Source organism: Notolepis coatsorum, assembly GCF_963971535.1.
Source record: "Notolepis coatsorum genome assembly, chromosome: 1".
In the NCBI taxonomy this organism is placed as follows: Eukaryota; Metazoa; Chordata; class Actinopteri; order Aulopiformes; family Paralepididae; genus Notolepis; species Notolepis coatsorum.
Genome location: NC_140165.1, coordinates 167,714,164 through 167,740,813, shown reverse-complemented (window position 1 = coordinate 167,740,813; position 26,650 = coordinate 167,714,164). Strand labels below are relative to the sequence as shown.

The 26,650-nt window shown below is 45.4% G+C and overlaps 1 protein-coding gene across 1 annotated transcript in view; it reads left to right on the top strand.

Moving 5' to 3' along the window:
- The first annotated feature begins 22,552 nt into the window (after positions 1-22,552).
- Positions 22,553-26,650, top strand: part of LOC311223421 (uncharacterized protein) — a 116,707-nt gene continuing 112,609 nt past the window's right edge. Inside the window, exon 1 of the mRNA XM_084308209.1 lies at positions 22,553-22,639. The gene's annotated coding sequence lies outside the window, so the exon portion shown is untranslated. The remainder of the gene's footprint in view (positions 22,640-26,650) is intronic.

The following is a 26,650-nucleotide window of genomic DNA, read 5'->3' as shown; positions in this document are numbered from 1 at the left end:
GTGGTACGTCGGCGCAGGAACCCGGCGCCGGTCGGCCCCACGACAGGCGCGCTCAGATGTCCGGAGCAGCGCGGTCCTGGTGATCTCCCAGACCCGTCGGCAGCGGTCGAGGTGGACCTGCACGGAGGGAACTGCCACCTCCGTCTCCTGTGCGGGGAAAAGAGGGGGTTGGTAGCCCAGGGAAACCTCAAAAGGTGAGAGGCCGGTGGCGGAACTGACCATGGAGTTGATGGAGTACTCGACCCAGGGAAGGAAACGGCTCCAGGAAGCTGGTCTCTCGGCTGCCACACACCGAAGAGCAGACTCCACGCTCTGGTTCATCCTCTCCGTTTGTCCGTTAGTCTGGGGATGATAACCAGAGGAAAGACTGACCGTCGCCCCCAATCCCTTGCAAAAAGCCCGCCATACCTGGGAGGTGAACTGGGGCCCCCGGTCAGAGACGATGTCCTGGGGAAAACCATGAAGGCGGAACACGTGGTGAGTCAGGAGGTCCGCCGTCTCGGCCGCCGAGGGAAGCTTGGAAAGGGCCACGAGGTGAACCCCCTTGCTGAATCGATCCACCACGGTCAGAAGGCAAGTGTTCCCCAGGGAGGAGGGAAGACCTGTGACGAAGTCTAGCACCACATGTGACCAAGGACGGCTCGGAACGGGAAGTGGCTGTAACAGCCCGGAGGGTGCCTGGTGCGAGGCCTTGCTGCGGGCACAGACCGCGCAGGCCAATACGAACTCCTTGACGTCGTTCCGCATGGTGGGCCACCAGAAACGACGAGCCAGGAAGGAGAACGTGCGATGAACGCCCGGGTGGCAGGCGAACCGGCTGGTATGGCCCCACAGCAGCACCCGGGACCGGACAGAGTCGGGGATGAAGAGACGATGAATCGGTACGTTGCCTGGAGCTCGCTGGAAGCGTAGGGCACGTCTAACCACCCCCTCGATGCCCAAGGTGATGGCTCCTACCACCCTGGCCTCCGGGAGGATGGGAGTCGGGTCCTCAGAGGGTGGAGCCCCCTTGGAGTGTAACCGGGACAGGGAGTCGGCCTTCGTGTTGCGGGAACCAGGACGAAAAGTCAGCGAGAAGTCGAACCGACTGAGGAAGCTGGCCCATCTCGCCTGCCGACCGTTGAGGCGCTTGGAAGCGCGGATGTACGTCAGGTTCTTGTGGTCCGTCCAGATGGTAAATGGCTCCTCGGCCCCCTCAAGCCAATGACGCCACTCCTCCAAAGCAGCCACGACCGCCAGCAGCTCCCGATTGCCGATGTCGTAGTTCCTCTCGGCAGGGAGGAACCGACGCGAGTAGAAGGCGCACGGATGTACCTTCTGGTCCGTTGCCGAACGCTGGGATAAGACAGCCCCCAGTCCAGTATCCGAGGCGTCCACCTCAACGATGAACTGTCTCTTGGGGTCAGGGTGGAGCAAGATCAGGGCGGAAGTGAACCTCTTCTTGAGGGAGCGGAACGCAGCACATGCCGCTGGGGACCAGTCGAATGGCAGGGCGGGAGAGGTCAGTCTGGTAAGTGGCTCCGCCACTTGACTGTAGTTCCGGATGAACCTTCGGTAGAAGTTGTCGAACCCGAGGAAACTCTGTAACTCCTTCCGAGAGGTGGGTTCAGGCCATTCCTCCACTGCTTGGATCTTGCGAGGATCCGCTCGGGTCAAGCCCTTCTCCACGATGAAGCCCAGGTAGTCGACGGAGTCGGAGTGGAAACGGCACTTCTCCGCCTTGACGAAGAGCCGATTGTGGAGGAGGCGGTCCAGCACACGGCGGACATGCTGGATGTGCTCCTCGAGGGTCTTGGAGAAGATGAGGATGTCGTCCAGGTAAACCACCACAAACTCCTCCAGCATGTCACGAAGGACGTCGTTCATGAGCGCCTGGAATACCGCCGGGGCGTTGGTGAGGCCGAACGGCATCACCAGGTACTCGTAGTGGCCCCTGGGGGTCTTGAAGGCGGTCTTCCATTCATCGCCCTCACGGATACGGACAAGATGGTAGGCACTCCGGAGGTCCAGCTTGGTAAAGACGGTAGCCTGGGTGAGAGGCTCGAAGGTGGAGTTCATGAGAGGAAGAGGGTACTTGTTCTTGATGGTGATCTCGTTGAGCTGGCGATAGTCGATGCAGGGTCGAAGGTCCCCGTCCTTCTTCCCAACAAAGAAGAAACCGGCCGCCACCGGGGAGGAGGAAGGCCGAATGAGTCCTGCTTCCAAGGACTCAGAGATGTACTGATCCATCGCCCTCTTCTCCGGAACGGTCAGACTGTAGAGGCGGCTGCCGGGAAGGGGAGCCCCTTGGCGGAGGTCGATGGCGCAGTCGTAAGGACGGTGGGGTGGAAGGGCCTGAGCCCTGGACTTACTGAAAACCTCCATGAGGTCGTGGTACTCGGGGGGTATGGTCGAAGAGTCTGGAGGCGACTCACCAACGGGCCTCCGGGGCGGGGGACAGGACGCCGCCTGTAGACACTGGGCGTGACAGGAGGAGCTCCAGCCCTTGATGGTACCGGAGGACCAGGCGATGTGGGGCTCGTGCAGCGCGAGCCAGGGCCTACCCAGGACCACCGGGACAAGAGGGGAATGGGTGATAAGGAACTGGATTCTCTCAACGTGGTTTCCAGCGATGGTCAGCACGACAGGGCAGGTGTGTTGAGAGATGTCGGCCAGGCGGTGTTGGTCCAATGCAAAGATCTCCAAAGGCCTCACTAGGTCCTCAAGTGGAATGTTGGCCCGGGTAGCAAACTCGAAGTCGAGGAAACTCTCGTCTGCCCCAGAGTCGATGAGTGCCTCCACCGTGGCCCGTTGGTCCGCCCAGGCCAGGGTGACGCTCATCAGATGGCCAGGTGGTGCACGGCTCTGGGAATGAGAAAAACGGCTCACCAGGACTTCCCGGGGTCTCGGCGAGCCTGATCTTTTGGCCGGGTGGGGCAGTTGGCGATTCGGTGTCCCTCCCGACCGCAGTAGAGGCAGAGACCGGACCTGAACCTCGCCTCACGTTCAGCCTGGCTCAGATGAGAGCGTCCCAGCTGCATGGGTTCCTCCTCGCGAACCGAACGGGAGGGTAAGCTACCACCAGTCGTGTTGAGGGCAGGGCGACCAGCAGTAACGTCATGAGTACGGGGGGTCCGGAGTCCCTCAGGAGGTACCTGTCGGGTCCTCTCACGCCTTCTCTCCTGGAGGCGTCCGTCGATGCGAATGGCGAGGCTGAACAGGTCCTCGAGGGAGTCAGGCTCCTCCCGGGTCGCGAGCTGGTCCCTGACTGCGTCACTGAGCACCCTCATGAAGGTTAGACGAAGTGCTGGGTCGTTCCAACCGCTCTCCACCGCCGCCAGTCGAAACTCCAGGACGTAGTCTGTTACCCCACCGCTCCCCTGCCGGAAGGTACCCAACCGGGCTCCAGGGTCCAGACCACGGGCTGGATGGTGGAACACCCTGCGGAGCTCAGCCACGAAGTCTGGATAGGAGAAACAAAAGTCTGCATCCATTGCCCAGGAGGAAGTGACCCACTGGGCTGCCCGGCCTGAGAGCAAGTTTGTCATATAGGCCACTCGGGCTCCTTCTGAAGTGAAACGACTGGGCTGATGACGAAAAACCAACTCACATTGCATGATGAATGTGGCACACTCCTCGGGGTTGCCGTCGAACAGCCGTGGGACGAAGAGACGGGGTTCCCGAGGTGCGGGATCGGGAAGCGCGGGCCTGCTAGGGCTGCGGGGGATGCTCCTGCCAATGTTCCTGAAGGAAGTGGGGGTACAAGCAAAGCGTTAACGGTGTCGTTCAGCGTGTGAAGATGAAGGAGTATACTTGACTGTTGTCCAGCCAGAGCGGCCAGGGACCCTTGAATAGGCTGGACCTGTTCCCTGAGTTCATGTACCGCAGCCGCAGCCCTCTCTAGTTGGTGACTGTGATCCTTGGTCAACTTGATCTGACCAGCTAGTGCTGTTCTGACTCTCTCTGTGTCAGCTGGGGTCGTCATATTGGTTGGATCGTAATGTTATGGTTTGACACCGACCCCAAACGCTAACGACACAGAGAGAGTAGTTTCAGAGTTTGCCAAAAACTAGGGCTTGTTTTATTTCACAGAAAAGCAGCAAGAACTTGGTTGAAAACAGACAAAGACTGGGATACAAGCATTTGAGGAATGTTGCTGCTCTGCAGCTTCTCCCGGGGAGGTTCGTCTGAGGAATCTGACAGTGACGTCAGAGCCGCTCTGCAGAATCCTCTCGGCAGTACTCCGAGGTGGAAGCGGGACAGGGAGAGAGAGAGAGCGGGTTAGCTCAGAGTACAGTTGGGAACAGACAGGTGACAGGTGAAGTGACTTGTCCCAAACAGATAATCCAAGTGACTGAATCTTCGGTGTAAATACACACTGTGAGCAATGTCCCAACAACAATCCAAGTGATAGAATCTTCGGTGCGAATACACACAGTGAGCGATGTCCCAATAATAATCCAAGTGATAATATCTTCGGTGTGAATACACACAGTGAGCAAAGTTCAAACAATAATAAATCCCAATGAACAATCCAAAAAACAGGCACAGGGTGAGAGACAGACTGAACAAAAAGCAGGATCTCTTCAGTGTTTACACACACGAAAAATTATAGGGTCAAAAGACTGTCTTGCAAAACTCACCCAGGCGCTGTGCGTAAAGAGAGCAGATCAAACAGGGCGAGCGCGTCGTTACGGGGAACGGGTTGTCCAAGCGGAATACTTCTTGAGAGTCCTGGGAGGCAAAGCACAGGGAACAGCAGGCAACGGAAGGAACGGCCAATGCAGAGAATATATCAAAACGATCCAACAACACTTGATGGGGAATCAGGGTATATATAATCAAAAGGAATGCTTAATGACAAGCTGTGACAGCTGCGGGATGAGATTGACAAGCGTGTGGTTGGGGAAGCACCAATCAAACGGCGTCTACAGGAAGAAGCGTGTGAAGAGGAGAATGCAATTTATTAACTGAAAACTTAAAGGAACAGAGCGAGTAGGCTTAAAGGAACAGAGCGAGTAGGTGAGCAGCGGACAAAAACCTCACAGGTTTGACGCTCAAGCAGCTGTATCTTGGCGACCATTGGAGGAGAAGTTGGTGTCCCCATATAGACTTCAGGATATTGTGTATACCAACATATCAATTAAACAATGTCAATTACGATTTGGCCCTCTTATCACACATGTGATCCAGACTTGGCGTGACACTCAGAAAGGGGGTAAAAAACGCCAACAATGGCACACGCATTCCCCTCTATTTAATAACAATCTTCTCCTTATTGGACAACAACCTATTAGATACCCTAGATGGGAAAAGAAAGGCATACACACATTGGGGGATATCTTCGACAACTCTGGTCTCCGCTCTTTTCAGGATATATCCAATGGATATGATCTCCCCGGAACCTCCTTTTTCTTTTATTTACAAATAAGAGCAGCTCTGAAGGCTCATGGAGTGCCATGGGACGCTCCACTAGTGCATCACCGCTTTCACAAATTATTTTATGACAAAGAGACATCGAGAGGCTTCGTTTCTGACTTTTATCGCCATTTACTCATGTCCTCGTATAAAGACCTTCCTCTGGATACGATTTGGAGAAAGGATGTCCCGGAGTTGGATGTAGATTTTGATTGGGATGCAGTCTGGGAAAATGTTCAGTTATCCTCACACAACCCAGATCACCAACAGATTCACCTACATTTTATTCACAGGACTTATTTAACCCCTAGACGATTGAATTCAATGGGTCTCAGACCGGACTCTTTATGTACCTTGTGTCCAAACGGCGCCACAGGTACATTTATGCATATGTACTGGGAGTGCCCCCCTGTTGTGAGTTTCTGGGAAAATGTTACATATCAGCTCTCGGACATTTTCTCTTTAACCATACCTGTATCTCCCTCTGTATTGTTATTGAATGATCTCTCTCAATTACCGACCTCTATACAGGTGAAAAGACTCATTTTGTGCAAAATGATAGAGAAGGGGGAAATGCAGACACTACAAAAATTAAAGGAGAAATTTGGACTAGAAAACAGGGACCACTTCAGATATCTACAGGTTAGAGACTACTACAACAAAGAAATAAGGGGGGCCAAAGACGAAGAACAGAATGGAATAATCAAGATGATAGTATGGGCATACGAAGGGGGGCAAGGAAGAGTAATATCAGCAATATACCGGGCTATAATGAACAGCAAGGGACACACGACCGATTACATAAGGGAGAAATGGGAGAGAGAACTAGAGATAGAAATAACAGGGAAGGAATGGGGGAACATATGCGAGGTGCAACATTCAACAACAGGATCGAGGATATGGAAAGAGTTTGGATGGAAAAACATAATCAGATTCTTTATAACCCCAGAGCTGAAGGGAAAATATGCACCAACACAAAGAGCATGCTGGAGGATGTGTGGGAAGGAGGGGGCAAATCACACGCACATATTCTGGGGATGTCAGAAGCTGAAGGGGTATTGGGAGGAGATAGGGGAGGCAATGATCAGAATATTAGTTTCAAGTTTCTTTAATAGTTGTCATACAGAAGTACAGAATACTTTCATACAAAATGCTTCTTACTGTTACGCTCCAGAGACTGTGCTAGACAAGATAGTATCAAATAACATAGTATAGCATGTAATTTAGAAGAAGAAAATGAGGTCACAGTGTTCGGTATAGACATATGTACAATGTTCTGAGTTACCATATAATATACAATACTATGCAGTGTACTAATGTACAGTACTATTTTTTTGTATTTTATTTTTTTATTCTTTTTTAAAACAAACATATAAACAAACATGACAACACACGATAAGATATACAAGCATTAATTGTCCGGGCACATCCAATGAGATCACATTTTGGTTAGTTGTTTTATATAAGATATACCCATAATACCTGTTATCTAAAAAAAAACCTACATACATATGCTCAGCTCGAAACCCCCCCTCCCGGACCCCACCTTGAGAAGTACCTCCACTATCCCTCGCACCTAACCAGACACTACCATTATAAGCTAGCTTTTATTCTCTCCACCACTTCTAACCACATTGACATTTTGGATTCATTGAGACCCAGAATTCTTGCTGTAGATATTTCATGGTAAATTACATCGAGATATGTAAGAAACCAAACTTTACGGCACATTTTTTCCGGTTGAAACCAGCGTGATGCGATCAGCTTTTTGGCTACTGTGATACCCGATAAAACCAATCTCTTTAGCTGTGGATTCACTGCAAACTCAAAAACATCATTCAACAGCAATACCGAGGGGTGTACAGGTATATTCCAAGATACGAGTTTTGATATTTGTTGGGTCACATCTTTCCAGAATGCCTTAACTGGTGAGCAGTCCCAATACATGTGCATAAATGTCCCTTCGTCCCCATTTGTACATTGGGTGCATTTGGAATCTTGTTTGAGCCCCATGTACAGTACTATATAGTGCAAAGCAGAAATGGGATGAGGTACAATTTAGGTACAATTTACAGTAAGGTGTACGAGTTGTAGTGCAATCCTTCATCAATAAATATAAAGTGTGGGGAGTGGGTGCTACAGTGTGTTTGTTTAAAGTGGGTGTGTGCTATAAAGTGTGTGGAGTGGGTGCTACAGTGTGTTTGTTTAAAGTGAGTGTGTGCGTGTGGATGTGTGTGCTATGTGCGTTTGGTGGTTGTTGTTGTGTAGTGTTCATTGTTCGTTTAGCAGCCTGATGGCCTGGGGATAGAAGCTTCTTCTGAGTCTTTCTGTGCTCGCCTTGAGACTCCGGTATCGCTTGCCTGACCGCAGCAGTTCAAAGAGGCAGTTGTTCGGGTGACTGGAGTCTTTAATGATTCTCTTAGCCTTGCCCTTGCAACGCTTGTTGTAAATGTTCTGGAGGGTGGGGAGCCCCCCTCCAATTGTGCGTTCGGCTGAACGTGTCACTCTTTGTAGTCTGCTTCGGTCTTGTGCAGTGCTATTCCCAAACCAGGAGGTGATGTTGCCGGTCAAGATGCTCTCTATTGTACATGAGTAGAAGTTCTTAAGGATCTTCTGACTGACTTGGAACTTCCTTAGGCGCCTGAGGAAGTAGAGGCGTTGTCGTGCCTTCTTCACAACACTGTCAATGTGTGTGGTCCATGTCAAGTCCTCGGATATGTAGGCTCCGAGGTACTTAAAGCTGTTGACTCTCTCAACCGGTGCCCCGTCGATGCTGAGTAGTCCTTGACCCCCGACCTCCTGAAGTCCACAATCATCTCCTTTGTTTTGCTGACGTTCAAGGAGAGGCTGTTTTCCTGGCACCATCCCGCCAGGACCTTGACCTCTTCCAGGTAGGCCCTCTCGTCATTGGCAGAGATCAGGCCCACCACCACTGTGTCGTCAGCAAATTTGATGATTGTATTGCTACTCCGCTGAGCCACACAGTCGTGTGTGTACAGGGAGTAGAGGAGGGGACTCAGAACACAGCCCTGGGGGGCCCCTATGTTGAGGGTGATGGATGAGGAGGTGCAGTTGCCTGCTCTCACCACCTGGGGTCTGCCAGTCAGGAAGTCCAAGACCCACTGGCAGAGGTCATAGTTCAAGCCCAGGTCCCTGAGCTTGGCTATGAGTATGGAGGGGACTATGGTATTGAATGCCGAGCTGTAGTCGATGAATAAGATAAGATAAGATAAGATAAGATATTCCTTTATTGATCCCCTTGGGGAAATTCAGGCATCATAGCAGCATGGGGGGGAGGGGGGGAGGGGTACAGGTAGTAAAACAACACAGTATACAGGTAGTAAAGACAACACAGGCAGTGTAAACAATTTGATCAATATGGTCAATATAATTTACTATCTGACTAGCTGAGGAATATTCACATTATTCACAGTGTCACATAAGGTGCAGTATGCATGAGGTAGTGTTATAATTTACTATCTACTGAGTATACATTAATCAAAGTACCAGGGTAGTCTACTTTGTCCCCCTTGGGTTCCTATAAGTCCCAGGTCAATGTCTGGTAGCAGTCGCTGTCACTGCCCCCTGTTGTGGGGCCTGGAGGCTGCTAGTCGCTGCCCACTGTTGTGGAGCCTGATGGCCGCTGGTATGAAGGACTGTCCGAGGCGGTTAGTTGAGTGTCGGGGGGGGATGAGTCTGTGGCTGAACGAGCTTCTCATCTTGACTAGCTCGTCGTAGAGGGGGTGGTAGGGGTTCTCCATGATGGCATCCAGCTTCCTTATCATCCCCCTCTCTACCATCACCTCAAGTCTAGGTAGCTCGACTCCCACCACGGAGCTAGCCTTCCTCACCAGCTTGTTGAGCTTGTTGGTGTCCCTTGAGTTGATGTAGCCTCCCCAGCATGCCACAGCATAGAAGAGGATGCTGGCCACAACAGACTGGTAAAAAGACTGCAGCAGTTTGTTGCACACATTGAAGGACCTGAGTCTCCTCAGGAAGAACAGCCTGCTCTGTCCCTTCCTGTAGAGGGCCTCTGTGTTGTCCGACCAGTCCAGTTTATTGTTCAGGTGTACCCCAAGGAACTTGTATGAGTCCACCATCTCCACATCCACCCCTCGGATGGAGATGGGAATCGGGGGGGGCCTCTTCTTGCCCCTCCGGAAGTCCACCACCAGCTCCTTGGTCTTACTGGTGTTGAGTTGGAGGTGGTTGCTGTCGCTCCACCCCACAAAGCTCTCCACCAGGGCTCTGTACTCCTCCTCATCATCGTCGGTGATGTAGCTTACGATGGAGGAGTCGTCTGAGAACTTCTGCAGGTGGCACCCGCTGGAGTTGCGGCAGAAGTCTGAGGTGTAGAGGGTGAAGAGGAAGGGTGACAGCACAGTTCCCTGGGGGGCGCCGGTGTTGCTCACCAGTACGTCAGACTGACTGTCCTTTAGTCTGACGTACTGTGGCCTCTCAGTGAGGTAGTCCTTGATCCAGGCCACCAAGCCGTGCTCCAGCTGCATCGCAGAGAGCTTCTCCGCTAGCAGTGACGAACTATGTGAGAATAGCATTCTCACATAGTTCCCCTGCCTCTTGTCCAGGTGTGATGCTGCTGTGTGCAGCACATGGGCTATGGCGTCCTCCGTGGACCTGTTGGGGCGGTATGCAAATTGCAGGGGGTCCATGTTGATGGGGAGGGAGGAGCAGATGTAGCCCTTTACTAGCTTCTCAAAGCACTTCATGGCTATGGAGGTGAGAGCTACAGGGCGGTAGTCGTTGAGGCAAGCAGGCTTGGATTTTTTGGGTACAGGGATAATAGTGGACTTCTTCAGGCAGGTGGGGATGACAGCCTGTTCTAAGGACAGGTTAAATATGTCAGTGAATACTGGGGCCAGTTGGTCGGCACAGACTTTTAGGACGCAGCCGGGGATGCCGTCCGGACCTGCTGCCTTCCTGATATTCACTTTTTTAAAGGTCCGCCTCACCTCATGCTCTGTTACCCTGAACACTGCGCCTCCATCAGCAGCCGACCCCCCCCCCCCCCCATTGCCGTGGCTTGTGAGCTGGTGTTGTTATTACCAGCATCAAACCTCGCATAGAAGGTATTGAGGTCATTTGCTAAGGAGATGTCACTGTTCAGTTTGAGGGAGGCGCCTTTGTAGTCTGTCATCGTTTTGAGCCCCTGCCACATAGCTCTAGAGTCAGCTTGTTCAAACTGGAGTTCAATTTTATCCCTGTAGCGCCGTTTGGCCTCTGACACTGTCCTCCTTACGTTGTATCGCGCCACCTTGTGGTCATTCATGTTGCCTGCCACTAGGCCGTCGTTGTATGCTTTGGTGCGCTCTCTCAGAGCTTCACGGACGGATTTGTCTACCCAGGGTTTTTGATTTGGGTAAACTCTCATTTTGGTAGTGGGGATTGTTTCTTCCACCAAAGTACAAACATAGTCCAGCACTGTCTCCGTGTAGACATTAATGTTATCTGTGTCGCGGAACACATTCCAGTCTGTGCAGTCAAACGCAGACTGGAGCGTCTCCTCTGACGTCAAATCCCATTTCTGCACCTCTCGCGAGACTACAGGAGTACTGAGGTACTTGACTTGACTATGACGGTGACAACTATCAATCATTAAGCCAGGAGGAGGAGTGTCCAACGACAAATGTATAAATGATGTGACGATGTATTATCGCGACCACCACTTGGCAACTGCTCGCTCCGTGTCTGGAGGTGTATGCATTGGTCCTGGTGGTCCGGATTTGTGATCTATTCGTGCTGTGAGAGTTCAGTAAAACTGCTGACTGCCATCTGACTCCTGTCTCATCTCTGCATTATAAGTGGGAGATCTAGGAGAATATCCTTTTAAAACCAAGTACAAGCCCCGAAGCCCCGCCCAGATGTTGGGCTTGTGGTCCCTCTGCAGATATAGACTACTACACAGTAAAATTCGCAGTGTCAAATTAACACTTAAAGAGTCGAATTTAACACTATTCCAGAGTGTATATGACTCCAACTACGAATAGTGTTAAATCGACTCTTGCTCCTGTGTTACATTTTTTGAGTTAAATTAACTCTAAATAGAGTACAAATTTAACACTCGCTTACACTGTATGGTGTTATTTAAATCGACTCTTGCTCCCGTGTTAAATTTTTTGAGTTAAATTAACTCTAATAGAGTACAAATTTAACACTCGCTTACACTGTATGGTGTTATTTAAACTTAACACTATAGGTTTAATAACACTTGAGAGTGTAATTATTATTCTCAGAAGTGTTGATAATTTACTCTTATGTGATAACAAATTAACTCTGATTGAGTTGAATTCCAATGCTCATTAACACTGCATTGAGTTATTAAAAGTTAACACTGAGGTCAAATAACTCTGCTGAAGTGTTGCCATTACACAGTACTGTGTTGATAATTTACTCACTAGTAGTGAAAAAACAGCTCTGCAAATAACACCCATTAACACTGCACAGTGTCAATGAAACCGGACACTATATTGGTGAAAATAAACCTCACTGGTGTTAATTTTACACTTAATTTACTCTTGTGAAATTGCATTTACATACAATATACATTAAAAAATCACAAGTTACCACAAAATGATTTCAACAATTTTATTGTTGGTCAGGTCAGGCAGGGTCAGGCAGGCTTATAAAAAAATAAAACATAAATATACATTGACCTCAGCAGGTCTGCATAAAGTGCAATATGGAACAATATACTTCACAGCTGATTTATACAACACCTTTACAACTATATAGGGTTGGGCATCGTTTGGATTTGAACGATTCCGTTTCAGATTTTTTTTGAAAATGTGTACATTTTTTCATACTATTCACATTTTCAGTTGACTTGATACAGTTTAATTTGGTTGCTGTACTGCAACTATGGTATTAATTAACAAAGTAAAAAAAAATAAAAAATTAAGAATCGAAATGCAAATATGTTACTTCCGGTTCCAGAACCGGATGTTAGGAACCGGTTTTCGGTACCCAACCCTATTTACAACTCCGTCTGGATGCAGTAATAAAACAATCACATTAGCAGGTCTGCATAAAGTGGCAATATGGAACAATATACTTTGAGCAATCTGTCGTTCGATAATTCATTTGAATATCAAATGGTTTAAAGTAACACAGCTGATTTATATCCAAGACCTTTACAACTCCGTCTGGATGCAGTCTGACCTTAAAGGCATGGTAATGGTCATCAAAACACATGGTTTCCATCAGTTTTCCACAGAGCAATACACTGTCATCTTTCACAGCAATAGTCTTGATCTTACAAAACACAGGCATCTCAAATGCTACCTCAGTACAGATAATCAAGTCACAGCGGTACTCTGTACCATGATGTTTTATCCACTTGGCAGAAAAAACACTGGTTACATCTCCAAATAAGGAAGCAATCTCTGGACCTTCTTTGAGCTCAACAAGTGCCACCATCTTTCCTGGACCTATGGTTAATCTTTCTTTGGTAAAGGACTCCCGATACATTGCCATACAACTTTGGTGCTTTTGGGCTAATGTCTTTGTAATGTTTTTAAAGCTTTTTAATTGTCTCTTAAAGAAGTTATGTTTAGCTTCATAACGCATGCACCACATGTGCAGAATTGGGCCAATGTTCCTTATATTACGAGGGTAATGTATCATGAAGTGATGCTTTGGCAATAGGTTGCTTCTAGGAAATAACTGCTTGAAGAGCCGATGATGATCAGTGATTACATGTTTGAGATAAATGGTCATGCCATATGACAGGACTGGTGAAAATACAATGTTAACAATCTGTAGAAGCAAAAGCAGAAGATGCCAGTACTTATCATCAGTCTGTATTAAATCACCAAATATCAGAGGCATATTGCGCAACAAGCACCAAGACTGTGTGGCATTCAACCCCAAATCCTTACTTTCATCCAACAACTTGACTCTTGGCGGACGGTTTCGCTGCTGATTGTAACCATAGTCAAAAGCATGTATTCTGCCAGCCAGTTGTTCAGCATTTAGAAGTTTCTCCTGAAGAATGTACTTGAGAATAAGTTTCACCTCAAACTGAGCAACCCCCTCTAAAATATCATGCATGATATCTACAGAGAAGTTTGTGGCTGTGTTGAAATACTCAAGTGAATTCAACAGACAACTGCGTTTCACGCCATATATATGAGGTAGCGTTGGATCTGTCTGTATAGTTTGACAGTGTTGTGCGTGCATCTCAACAGTTCTTAGTACAACAGCCGGATCATCTTCACAGAATACAGTCTGAAAACGAGCTTTCTCAAGGAGACAGAAACGACAGCAATACCGAGCCCCAAATGACTCCACAAACCCAAACAGACCATGCAAGCCAAGGTTATCCCCAGTGACCTGAACTATGGTACCACGAATTACGTGTCTAAACATGGGAATTTTAAGTCCCTCTGTCTCCAGTACTTTCAGATCATTGACAAGTGGCTCAAGTATCAAATTGAAATCATAACGCTTAATGTCCTGTGCATGGAAAAGAGCACACAAATGAATATTAATCAAAGAGGAATTATAGATTGGGGGGAAATTTCTTAATGTAAAGTATACACCACCTAATTTATGTATACCCTTTTTAGAGCCCAATGGATTTGCAGTTTCAAAGTCATCATAAAAAAGTTGAATTTGAAAGGAATCTTTTTCTACTGAAAACAGGGGACTTTCTTTCAAATAGGTGGCATCTCTCAAGTCTGCATACACACCTTCCTTAGTCATGTGCCTGGGCTTTAACATGTCTGCAAGTTCTGGGTTTTGAAAAATGCTCTTCAGCGTTTCCAAAATGGGAACATATGCAAACTTATCAGTTACAATGACCTGGTCATATGTCCCAGTAGTTTTGTTTCTTCTGCTGTCAAATCTTGTGCCAAGCACCTTTTCAACGGGTTCAACTTTTCCCCATTTCTCTTTGAAGTGTTTGTTTATTTTTGCCTCAGAATTTAAGTGTGTGAATGGGTTTTCCAACTTTTGGAATGACTGTTCTAAGCTGTTCTTATTTTCTGTGTCCTGTGGAGATAAGCACTGTAGAGCTGCATCTTTAGCGTGACTATGAATCTCAGAAATCACTTCTTCCATGGTTGAGACAAAACTTTTTACAGTAGACTGACTGGTTCCAGCAGCCTTGAGTTGTGCAACAGCAGTTGCACACATATCGAGAGTGCTCCTATTAGAGTTTCTGAACAGTCCACATGTGGCCGTCGCATCGACATCAGATGTTGTGGCGGTCTCATCTACATTAGCGATCACCGCCTCTCCTACACTGTTTACATTAACATCAGTGTCAACCTCTTGGTCAATATACTCAGTGTGTTTGTTGTCTAAATGTTTCCTAAAACCTGAAAACGTACCAAACCTATAGCCACATCCAGTCTGAGCACATTTAAGGCGAAGCTTTTTTCCTTGAACGTAACCGTGAACTATTCGCAAATGCCTAACAAGCCTATTTGTACAACCTAACTCCTTCCGACAATCAAAACACTTCATGGCGGAGGAGAAGCCTCATGCACTAATGAAGCAACCTCGCCCTAACTTCAGCAACACGAGGACTCTCCTTGACTTTCCCAACATCAATACTATACACAGTGGTCTGGAGGAACGTGTACATGTTGCGCAGCATGGTGTTGTATGCTGTGCCAAACACATAATGTGCCTTAAAGAGTTCATCTAAAGCACCAAGAGAAGAGATTGACTTGCAAGGTATGGCCTTCTTGTCAAGAATGATGTAGAACCGGTGGATCGCATTCTTCTTCACTCCAACAGCCAGGAGATAGGGTTGATTGCTGGTAGTGATGGCATCAAGATGCTCTTGGATGCTTGTTCCAGTCTGAGAAGACAAACACACATGGAGAAACAATTAGAATTACATGATTGTGGCGGCTGGGTGGCGCAGCAGTCACGAAAGGGGCTAAGAATTGGCATAACGACTAACATTGGAATGGGAGAAAAACAGAGAAAAAGGAGGGGGGGAATATAAAAAATAATAATAATAATAATTACATGATTGTAGCATTATAATTATAAATTTGTACATTAGGAGAAAATACCAACCTTCTTGAAGATCACAAGATGCTGCTCCGCGTTGGACGCCGACACCTTCCCTGGTCTCTTCCGCCCCTGAGCAGAGGGTGGGATCAAGTGCAACAGCAGTAGAATCGATGAGAGGTCACTGTCCCAACCTGTAACGATACAAGTTGGATGTTAAGACACTTGAATTATGTAGACCATAAACAAAATTCAGTCCATCTGCAATGTTAGCAGTATTTTTACAAAATAAGATAAAAGACAGCAGTTCATCACAAGAAGCTCTGCCACTCAAAATATGAATATACAGTACCAGTAAAAAGCTTGGATGCACTCATTCAAGTGAATGGGAAGACACTTTTGACTGGTTGATAATACAAAATGCCTCGTACATTTTTCACAGAAGTTCAGTGAAAAACAACAAGAATGGTTTGCTCAAAAGCAGCTTACCAACGTCAGCATCCACTTCAGTGTCATCCTCAGGAGGATCAGCTATCAGCAGGAGCTCTTGAAGCTCACTGGTGGATGGAAGCCGTCTGCATTGTTGGATGATCTTTTTCTTGTATGTGGTCGGCCACTTTTCCAGAAGCTTGCCCGATACACCTTCTCCAAACATCAGAACGAAATCCTGTTCAACCTGTAGAGGGGTGATTGGGGGACAATTTCAGGATTTCACAGCCAACCAAAGTTAGTGGGTGCTAGTTGAGGTACAATACATCTACAGTCTATCATTCAAGTGTCACAAAATGGTCAAAATAATGGCAGATAATTACCACAGGCCGAAACGTTGTGTTCAAGTATATTAAAACTTGGGAACACTACAGACGGTGTGCAGACTTTTTTTCCACAACATTACAGATCTATTTTGAGTCTAGCACCCGTGACTATACACTTGGGATGTGCGTGAGTCTTTTCTACTAACTATAGATAATTACCAAGCCCTTGACGTCTTGGAAACGTGGAAAGTCAGACAGTATGTTGCTTGACTGCTGGGGGTCGAGGACCTTGTTGTGCCTATAGTCAAATGTCAGTTTCATCTTGTTCTTCACTGTGTCCTCATCAGCTGAATGTTTCATTAGTGAGATCGCTTCCTTGCACTCCTCTTCGCTCAGGGCAGTCTCTGCAACAACATGGGAATCTCGTCTGGCAGTTGGTCCTCCTCCACAAGATGGTTCTCCACAGGATTCTACAGAATATGGGGGAAAAACACAAAAAAAAAGAATCTACCAAAGGCCTGATTGATGGAGTTCTGCAGGTACACAGTCATGGCCGTAGCCAGCTATGAGGCCACCGAGGTCAAACTCCCCAACCAAACAAGCACACCATTGATTTAATTGACATATAAATCACACATAAAGATCTAACTATTACTCCTCTCTGAGCATGAATATAAAACAGGTGATCTATTTACTGTGTAAACCTTATGCAATATTCATCATGGATATTTGGATACTTGAAATCTGTATGAACTGAGTAGTTAGTATCAAATGAAATAAGATGGAACAGCTCCATGCATTAATTGCGCATATTTGCTCATTACCAGTATGGTATTGTTTAAATTGTACAGCTTTTTGTGTCTCTGTCTTTGTCTGTCCTTATTTTGTGTACTTTCAGTGAGCCAAGAAGTGGAGAAATATATTAATACTTCAGTAAAATTATTTTTTTTACCAACAACAGGTGACTTTATTATAGATAATGCATTTTGAATGAATAGGTTGGGTTGTATAACTCATTTTGGTATGCATTTAGCCCATTCACCAAATTATAAATGCATAAGAGACCACAGGGCTTTGGTGCACTCTTTAGGCCACTCACCTGTAAGTGCCCCCACGTCCTGTAAATTACTTTGTGAGTGACTGACCTTAAGTTGATCTCTAGATAATAAAGTTTGTATAAAAAAAAAATTACCTCCCTACTTTCTAAACCCTGGCTACGGCCCTGTATACAGTAATCAATAATGCTGCTTGTTTTGTTAATCAACTCGTTGTACTCAAGATATGCATTATTAGTGTTACCTCCAAATGATGATCGTTTGTCTTTAGCAGCGGTTCTCTGAATAGTTTTAATCCTCCAGGCCAAGTATCCACTGCCACTCTGGCCATCATAATAATGCTCCTTGGAGGGTGGAATAAAAACAGACACTTCACATTTAAAAGTGAAAAACAGCATGCTCTGGTAGGATTAAAAATGTATCAATATTGCCACAACCATTACTGTGTGCAACTCACATAGCCATTCTTAGAGTGTGGGTCACTGAGGTAGGGGAATAAGGTCACGATCCCTCTGGCATACTTTTCCTTCAGATGTCTGGGTGGTGAAGTACTGGAAGATTAAGATTAAAGAAGAATGTATTTCTCAGTCATATTCCCTGGATTTCATTTAGATTTCAAATTAATCGGAAAGCTAGATTGAGAACAAACTAAAAACAAGGAGCTAATTACCCATTCTTCTCTGTCAAGTCAGCTGCCAATAGGTTCACCATTTTCCTTCTGTTGTCATCGTGCAAGGACTTGGTTCGATTGTATTCATTTATTATGCGTTCTCCACCAGATTTCTCACGAAGAATGGATTCCACCAACTTGAAGCACAAAAGCACATGCACAAAAAACAATTCAGTGTTAGGAATATACTGTAGACTGCAATTCAAAGTTAAGGTAAAGGATAAGTATCCTTAATATCAGTTTTAACCCTATCTGAGGTCTGTCTAGCATGCTTCTGACTCGTGGAGATGATAATTTGAGAGATCCATCCAATCTCAAGTGAGCTACAATATTCTTACAGGCACGCGACCAGTACAATGGAAAAGATGGGGGCATAACATTGACAGTAAAAAACATGCATTTCTGAGTTGTGAATCACAGGGTGATGCATACATATTACATGTGTGTCAACTCTTACTTGCTTGGCCTCTGTATCCAGCCTATGGCGTTTTCGTGAAGGGTCCTCTGAAATGATGACAGTATCCTGTGATCCTGACGAATCCAGGGATGATGGCTGTGACCCTGACGAATCCAGGGATGATGGTTGGGACCACTCAGATGAGGCTAGCGTGGAGACAGACTGCTCAGATGAGGCTAGCGTGGAGACAGGATAAATAAATAAAAAGATTATACACAGTTTCCTCATAAAGATGTCCCTTATCTAATCGAATGTAAGCTTCACATGACAAATAACTTATTCATTAAATATATATTACAAATGTAATCAAACCTGTGTCATATTTGATGATTAGCACCCCAGTGGATGCATCTCTTGCTACCTCCTCAAAAACATCGTCATCCAATTCGGTCCCCGAACTGTCAAAAACTTTCACACCTTCCGTTACAGCTGGGACACCAAACTTTGCAAATGCTAGAAACGGGCACAAAAGCATAAACAGAAATGTCATTGGATGTATCCAGTGATTTCTAAATCTACTCACTAAATATTCACTTAATCTTGAATAATTGCTGTCTGCAATACAATAGATGAAGCCACAGATCCACCCAGTGGATAACCATTGAGTATCACATTGAGGACAATTTCCCAATGATCCCAATTTCTTACCTGCACTCAGAAACTCGATCAGATTTATTTCTGTAATCCGAACAAACTTTTGGACATCTCCCAGTTGGACTTTCAACAGCATGCTTGCAGCAAGCCTGCAAGAGAGTTACCAACGAGTGGGCAACTTGAACACAGGGAAGTGTGGGAAATTAGTGTCAGGCTGGAATATTCAGTGACTTTGTACTTATTATTTACCTTATTGGGGACATTGATCTAAGTTAAGTTATTATTAAATGTTTTACTTAGATCAATGTCCCCAATAAGGTAAATAATAAGTACAAAGTCACTGAATATTCAAGCCTGACACTAATTTCCCACAGATGCAAACAGACAAAAAAAAGGAGAGCTATATAACCCAGGGTTTTTTCCTTGCATTTTCCCTGTGTTTCTTCCATTAAACTCAATCAACCATATTGTATGCATTCTAATGCACTCACTCTCATAACACACCATTTCACAGTACAGATTACTTATATCATTCAAGGGTATTTCCCCGCATTAACATTAGCAAGACACATTTGAAAAAACTCACGAAGGGTATAGGCTGGCTCACGTTCAAGGCCTCCCTCAACGTGAAATGGCGCACGTGCAGTCTTCTTGGCTGTCGCCGAAATCTGTGGACTTAACAAAATAATAACATTGGTCAAATGCCAAATAACTGTTACTTGATTTCATACTGTAGGACACATTTACCTCAGAACATGGCATGCAAATGTTTGTTACTAAGCCAATGTTAGCAGCTTGGTAACAGGGCCTTCCTTGCATTTTCCCTGTGTTTCTTCCATTAAACTCAATCAACCATATTGTATGCATTCTAATGCACTCACTCTCATAACACACCATTTCATAGTACAGATTACTTATATCATTCAAGGGTATTTCCCCGCATTAACATTAGCTAGCAAGACACATTTGAAAAAACTCACGAAGGGCTGGCTCACGTTCAAGGCCTCACTCAATGTGAAATGGCGCACGTGCGTGCACTCTTCTTGGCTGTCGCCGAAATCTGTGGACTTAACAAAATAATAATGTTGGTCAAATGCCAAATAACTGTTAATTGATTTCATACTGTACACACATTTACCTCAGAACATGGCGTGCAAATGTTTGTTAAGCCAATGTATCGCCCTGTGTTTCTTCCAATAAACTCAATCAACCATATTGTATGCATTCTAATGCACTCACTCTCATAACACACCATTTCATAGTACAGATTACTTATATCATTCAAGGGTATTTCCCCGCATTAACATTAGCTAGCAAGACACATTTGAAAAAACTCACGAAGGGCTGGCTCACGTTCAAGGCCTCACTCAATGTGAAATGGCGCACGTGCGTGCACTCTTCTTGGCTGTCGCCGAAATCTGTGGACTTAACAAAATAATAATGTTGGTCAAATGCCAAATAACTGTTAATTGATTTCATACTGTACACACATTTACCTCAGAACATGGCGTGCAAATGTTTGTTAAGCCAATGTATCGCCCTGTGTTTCTTCCAATAAACTCAATCAACCATATTGTATGCATTCTAATGCACTCACTCTCATAACACACCATTTCATAGTACAGATTACTTATATCATTCAAGGGTATTTCCCCGCATTAACATTAGCTAGCAAGACACATTTGAAAAAACTCACTAAGGGCTGGCTCACGTTCAAGGCCTCACTCAATGTGAAATGGCGCACGTGCGTGCACTCTTCTTGGCTGTCGCCGAAATCTGTGGACTTAACAAAATAATAATGTTGGTCAAATGCCAAATAACTGTTAATTGATTTCATACTGTACACACATTTACCTCAGAACATGGCGTGCAAATGTTTGTTAAGCCAATGTATCGCCCTGTGTTTCTTCCAATAAACTCAATCAACCATATTGTATGCATTCTAATGCACTCACTCTCATAACACACCATTTCATAGTACAGATTACTTATATCATTCAAGGGTATTTCCCCGCATTAACATTAGCTAGCAAGACACATTTGAAAAAACTCACTAAGGGCTGGCTCACGTTCAAGGCCTCACTCAATGTGAAATGGCGCACGTGCGTGCACTCTTCTTGGCTGTCGCCGAAATCTGTGGACTTAACAAAATAATAATGTTGGTCAAATGCCAAATAACTGTTAATTGATTTCATACTGTACACACATTTACCTCAGAACATGGCGTGCAAATGTTTGTTACTATAAGCCAATGTATCGCCATGTGTTTTTATCGATCTTTTTTTCCAAACGATACAATTCACAATCACCCCTCCACATTGTATTTAACAACATTAACATTACCTCTTGCAAGTTGCTGGAAGCCAATAGCTACCGAATTAATTAATTAATATGTGATTAGGAGAAACTTACCTGCCGAGTTACCTCTGCCGCGACGTGAAGAAAATGGCGTGTCTTGGACGTTCTTCAAGAGAAGGAGATGGGCGGAGCTTCCCAGAGTAGTGATGACACCAGCCAATTAACTACGAAATATTTCACCAACACTGTCTGCATTTTACTCAAACTGTTGTTGTAATAACTCTGAAAGAGTCAATGTACTTTGACACTGCATATTTGACACTGCGAATTTTACTGTGTACACTTCCGCGTTACATTGAAATCGGGGAGGAGATTGCGGGGGAGCATATGAATGAATGTGGATCAGAGCCGTGATGTAAGTGGTTGCCGATACGGCTGTGGGGGTGCTAGAGACATGATTGAATAGACGTTTATGCGCCTCAGTCTCCTGAACACGGCGTGACCCATTCCTAATCGATCAGAACTAAATCGGCAGAGAAAAAGCCCATTTTAAAGCACCTATTCCGCATGCACATGCGCAGATTGCCCATGGAGTCTGGACGACGCGAGATGACGCACGAATGAATGTGGACTGTTCCATCAGAGGGCGGAGCTTTGGTGGCCAGTGTGAGTGGCTACAGACCGCTGCACTTAAATATAAACATTAGTCTACCTGGAGACTCAATGAGGTAATTGTAGATGTCGCCATAAGACGCGTCTGGCCATTTAGTGGGATAATTTTTTCATTCTCCTGTTCGGCTGAAAGGACACTGGCCACCGAAGCTCCCCCCTCTGATAGAACGGTCCACATTCATTCGTGCGTCATCTCGCGTCGTCCAGACTCCATGGGCAATCTGCGCATGTCCATGGAGAATAGGTGCTTTAAAATGGGCTTTTTCTCTGCCCATTTAGTTCTGATCGATTCGGAATGGGTCACGCCTTGTTCAGGAGACTGAGGCGCATAAACGTCTATTCGATCATGTCTCTAGCACCATAGATATATATAGAACACTATAGATATCTGTCTAGCACCCCCACAGCCGTATCTGCAACCACTTACATCACGGCTCTGATCCACATTAATTCATATGCTCCCCCCCGCAATCTCCTCCCCGATTTCAGAATCCCGGAAGTGTTGCGGTGGTCTATACCATAGATATCTATATAGAATATCTATACTCTATACCCTACTCTCTGTGGCTGCCAGTGCCACAGGCTTACCCAGTGAGAGGATTCTCCGGCGCTGCAACTGGACCCTATTGGTCAGGGAGGGACGCGGGTAAACGCAAGGCATTTCCCAGCATGCACCGCTGAAGGTAACGTTACATGTATCTCACTGGACTGGTTAGCTAGCTGGTGTGATGCTAACGTAACAACTATCCATCAAGAGGTAATGTGGTTTTGAATGTTGATTACAGTGCGGTTGAAATAACCACAGTTGTAGGGGACGAATGTTTGTTAGCAGCACGCTGGCCGGGGAAGCTGAACAGAACGCTTCCTCGTCTAGGTAACGTCAACACTCGGCTAATATTAGCTAACGTTAGCCTGGTGCAGTCAATGGGCCTACTTTATCAAGCATAGCTAACGTTAAACCGTACGTTAAAGCGTTTTCGTGGATCGCATCTGGATGTAGTTACGGTATCCTAATGGCTAAGGCCATTTGTAAACATACCGTTATTGTTTTCACAGAAGCATGGACACGTGAGGACGTGTTAACGTAACGTTGCTAATGTTACTAATTTAGCTAACGCTACAATAGACAAATTATTCCCCTGTCTCAAGTCTGACGCGTTGGCCCCGCGATTCCCACATTCTTATCTGGAGCAATATTGTGGAAGAGATAGGCTGGCTTGATTGACTGACGTTAACTGTTAAATACCTAACGTTCACTTTCCTATACTCATTTGATCAGTGATTCATTTGTATTGACATAATCTTCGCGCCTTTCTCGATTAGAGTGGCTAAAAGTTGGCTAGCTACCTGTTTAGCTTTTCTACAGCATCACCATGCGCTACGCGACATGTTCCACCTGTTAACTAAAATGGTTAACGCAAGCTCCTTCCCCGGTCCCCATCAGAAGAAACCGACTCTATAGTTGCAATACAAAATGAGCCTAAACAAAGGTGTAAGACACGGTCTTCAGGTAAAAAAGAAAATGAACCAATAAGCCACAAGAGGCCGTAGTTTGCAGTGATTTTGGAACAGCCAAGGGCCGTTAAAACCATAGATATGGTTAAAACCCCCATGGCTGTTCTAAAATCACTGTAAACTATAGCCCCTTTCGGGACTAATGCACAGTGAATACACCGTCCCTTATACCTTCATAGAAAAATCCCACAATTAACTCTGTCTCGCTTTTCTCTATCAAAACGCTCGTCGTACAAGTATCGCAGAGAATTTTCAAAGGTACTCAGTTGCACGGGTTTGATTGATTGATTGAAAACTTTAATTAACAGATTGCAGAATGGGTACAGTACAGCTCAATACACACAATTGTTAATGGGATGCAGACCAGAGAAATACTTTCGTCTTGTTTACATCAGGGTTCACCCATTTTCAATTCATGACATTTATGACATAAACAATATACAGATATAAAAACGACTCTAATCATCTAATCTTAATCAATCATACAAGATATGCAAATATACAGTACTGTTAAACAGAGATCCTAACAGTAAATATATACATACAAGGGGGAGGGAATTGTACATTAGGATGGGGGATCAGACATTTACAGGGGCCAGCAGCCTCCTGTAGGTGCTCTTTGAGAGCGGTTTTGAAGGTGGGTAGGGATTCCCATTTTTTTACGGCTGTGGGTAGGGCGTTCCACATTGATGTGGCATAATTGCAAAACATGTTTAGACCCTTGTTTTTGCCGAATCTGGGTTGAACATGATTTGTGGAACTCCCTCTGGTGTTGTGGTCGTGGTATTCACTGACCTTTGGGAAGTATTTTGACATGTACATGGGTACCTTGGTCGTGTAGTGTATCTTGTAGACCAGGCCCATTGCAAGTTGCTGTACTCTGTCGTCTACTCTAAGCCATCCTAGGTTGTCAAAATTGGCAGGGGTGAGGTGGGTTTTAGGAGTAAGGTCAAGCAGTAGTCTGACCAGTTTGTTTTGTGATGTTTGTAATCTTGTTTTTAGTGCCTTTGAGGTGCTTTGGTACCATGAGGTGCAAGCATAGTCGTAGTACCCTTGAATGAGTGCTCCTGCTAGAGTCTGCAGGCCTAACAAAAATAATGGTTTGTTTCCGGTTGCCGACCGACCCTGCCGATTTAGGTGCGACCCAATATATTTTATGAGTTTAAAAAAAAAAAAATGTATAGAATAAAGTTTCATAGAAATATTAGTCAAACATTTAGTATTATGGATATTAAACATGCTGGCAGAGTACATGCATCCATGTTGTTGTGAACATTTTAATTAAATAAAGAAATTCCCTATCCATAGTCGCCGTGGGAAAGAATAAAATAAAAAAATAAAATAAAATAAATTCCCTACCTACCCATGGCCAAACTGACAACCAACAGGAAACCAACAATATTTTTTATTATGCCCCAGGGTATTCTTGTTTACCAGAGAGGAGATCCGGTAGAAGAATCTTGTTCTTTGGTTGACTTTTTTGTTTACATTGGATGCCATTTTGTCACAGGAAAGATTTGCCTCTAGGATGGAACCCAGGTAGGTAATTTCATCTTTCCTTGTGACAATATTGTCACCCACTGTAACAGAGAAGCCGTTGGTTTTGCCGAGTTTGTTATCTGATCCGAAGAGAATGGACTCTGTTTTACCCAGGTGTAATGATAGTTTGTTATCAGCGAGCCAGGTGCAGATTCTGCCATGTTCTGAGCTGCGGGTTTTTTCAACCTGTAACTTGTTCTTGTCAGACCAGCAGGAACAGTAACGGCATTCGTTAGTACAACAACGTACGCTGATCAGGGCGATGGCTATGAAAACAAGGCACAATCAAGCTGAAATTGACGTTAAATTGCTCTTACCTGTGGCCGGTGGGATTCCAAAAAGAATACTCCAATTATTTGATTGCCATCTGGTAGATCATATGTATGTAGATTGTATTTCGGACAGACCAATGCTTAGCCACTTTCGTGACTGTGATGCACAGAGTGAATCCACAGTCACTTCCTAGCCCATAGCAAACCAACCTATCTTGACCATGAAGGACAGGTTCTGCCCGAACCGTTCGTTATACAAGTATCACAGAGAAATTTCAAAGGTACTCACAGTTGTAAAAAAAAAAAACATGATGGTTTGAAAGCTTGCTGTTGCTAATAAACATTTTAAATATTTTTTATAAACTGGTCAACACTGCATTATTTCCGGCGTTGGGTGCATGATGCGCATGCACTCGCACTGTGATCACAGCGCAGGTGCACCAGGCAGCCAAATACGGAAATAAAGCCGCTTTGAGCAGTGTTGACCAGTTTATAAAAAATAAACGCCAAGCTTTCAAACCCTAGCGTTTGTCTGTCCGAAACCCTTGTGCAACTGTGAGTACCTTTGACATTTCTCTGCGATACTTGTACGATGAGCGTTTTGATAGAGAATAGCGAGACAGTTAATTGTGGGGGTTTTCTATGAAGGTATAAGGGATGGTGTATTCACTCTGTGCATCACAGTCCCGAAAGGGGCTATGTAAACTATGGCCTAGCTAGAATGCTCATCGTGAGCAATTTTTTTAATCACTTAACATTCTGCTCTATCAGAGTGTTGAGCAACTGCCATTAAATGACCCATCTGCATTAGACATACGTGAAAGTGTCTGTGTAGGATCCATTTCTTCCGTATACGGAGCCTAGTCAGAAACTGCTCAGCAATGTTGTGGCTGAGTGAGCGGAACTGAGCAACCCATTAAGTGCATTTTTTGCTCTGAGCGAAGCTGAACTGTTCAGTTACTTAACCAGGGCTCCAGACTAACTTTTTACATTGGTTGCACCAGTGCGCCTAACTTTTTCATTTAGGTGCACCCAGGGGAGGAAACTAACTTTTTGGCTTACCAGCCAACTGGCGAGTATCTGATTTTTTTTACCAGCCAAACAGATTTTTTACCAGACAAAAAAAATCGCTAATTGTGATAATTACTTCTTTGTATGTCAAGCCGCGTCAATGTTGTGTATGCATCTGGGTAGGCACACTGTGCCTTTAAGACAGCACGGTGGTCTTACGACAGTGCTGTGAAGTACCGTCAAGTGTTGTGGTAACGTCAGTTGGGTTGGTGTGCTGTTGTGCACAGTGCACTGGTTGAGCTAGCCCCTTTCGTGACTGCGATGTGCAAGCCAGGGGCTTTTGAGCATGAAATAAAATTTCTAACCTTACGTCGTAGTCCGGTGCTTTTTTGGAAACATTATAGTCATAACAGATACACCTAGCTGGCTGC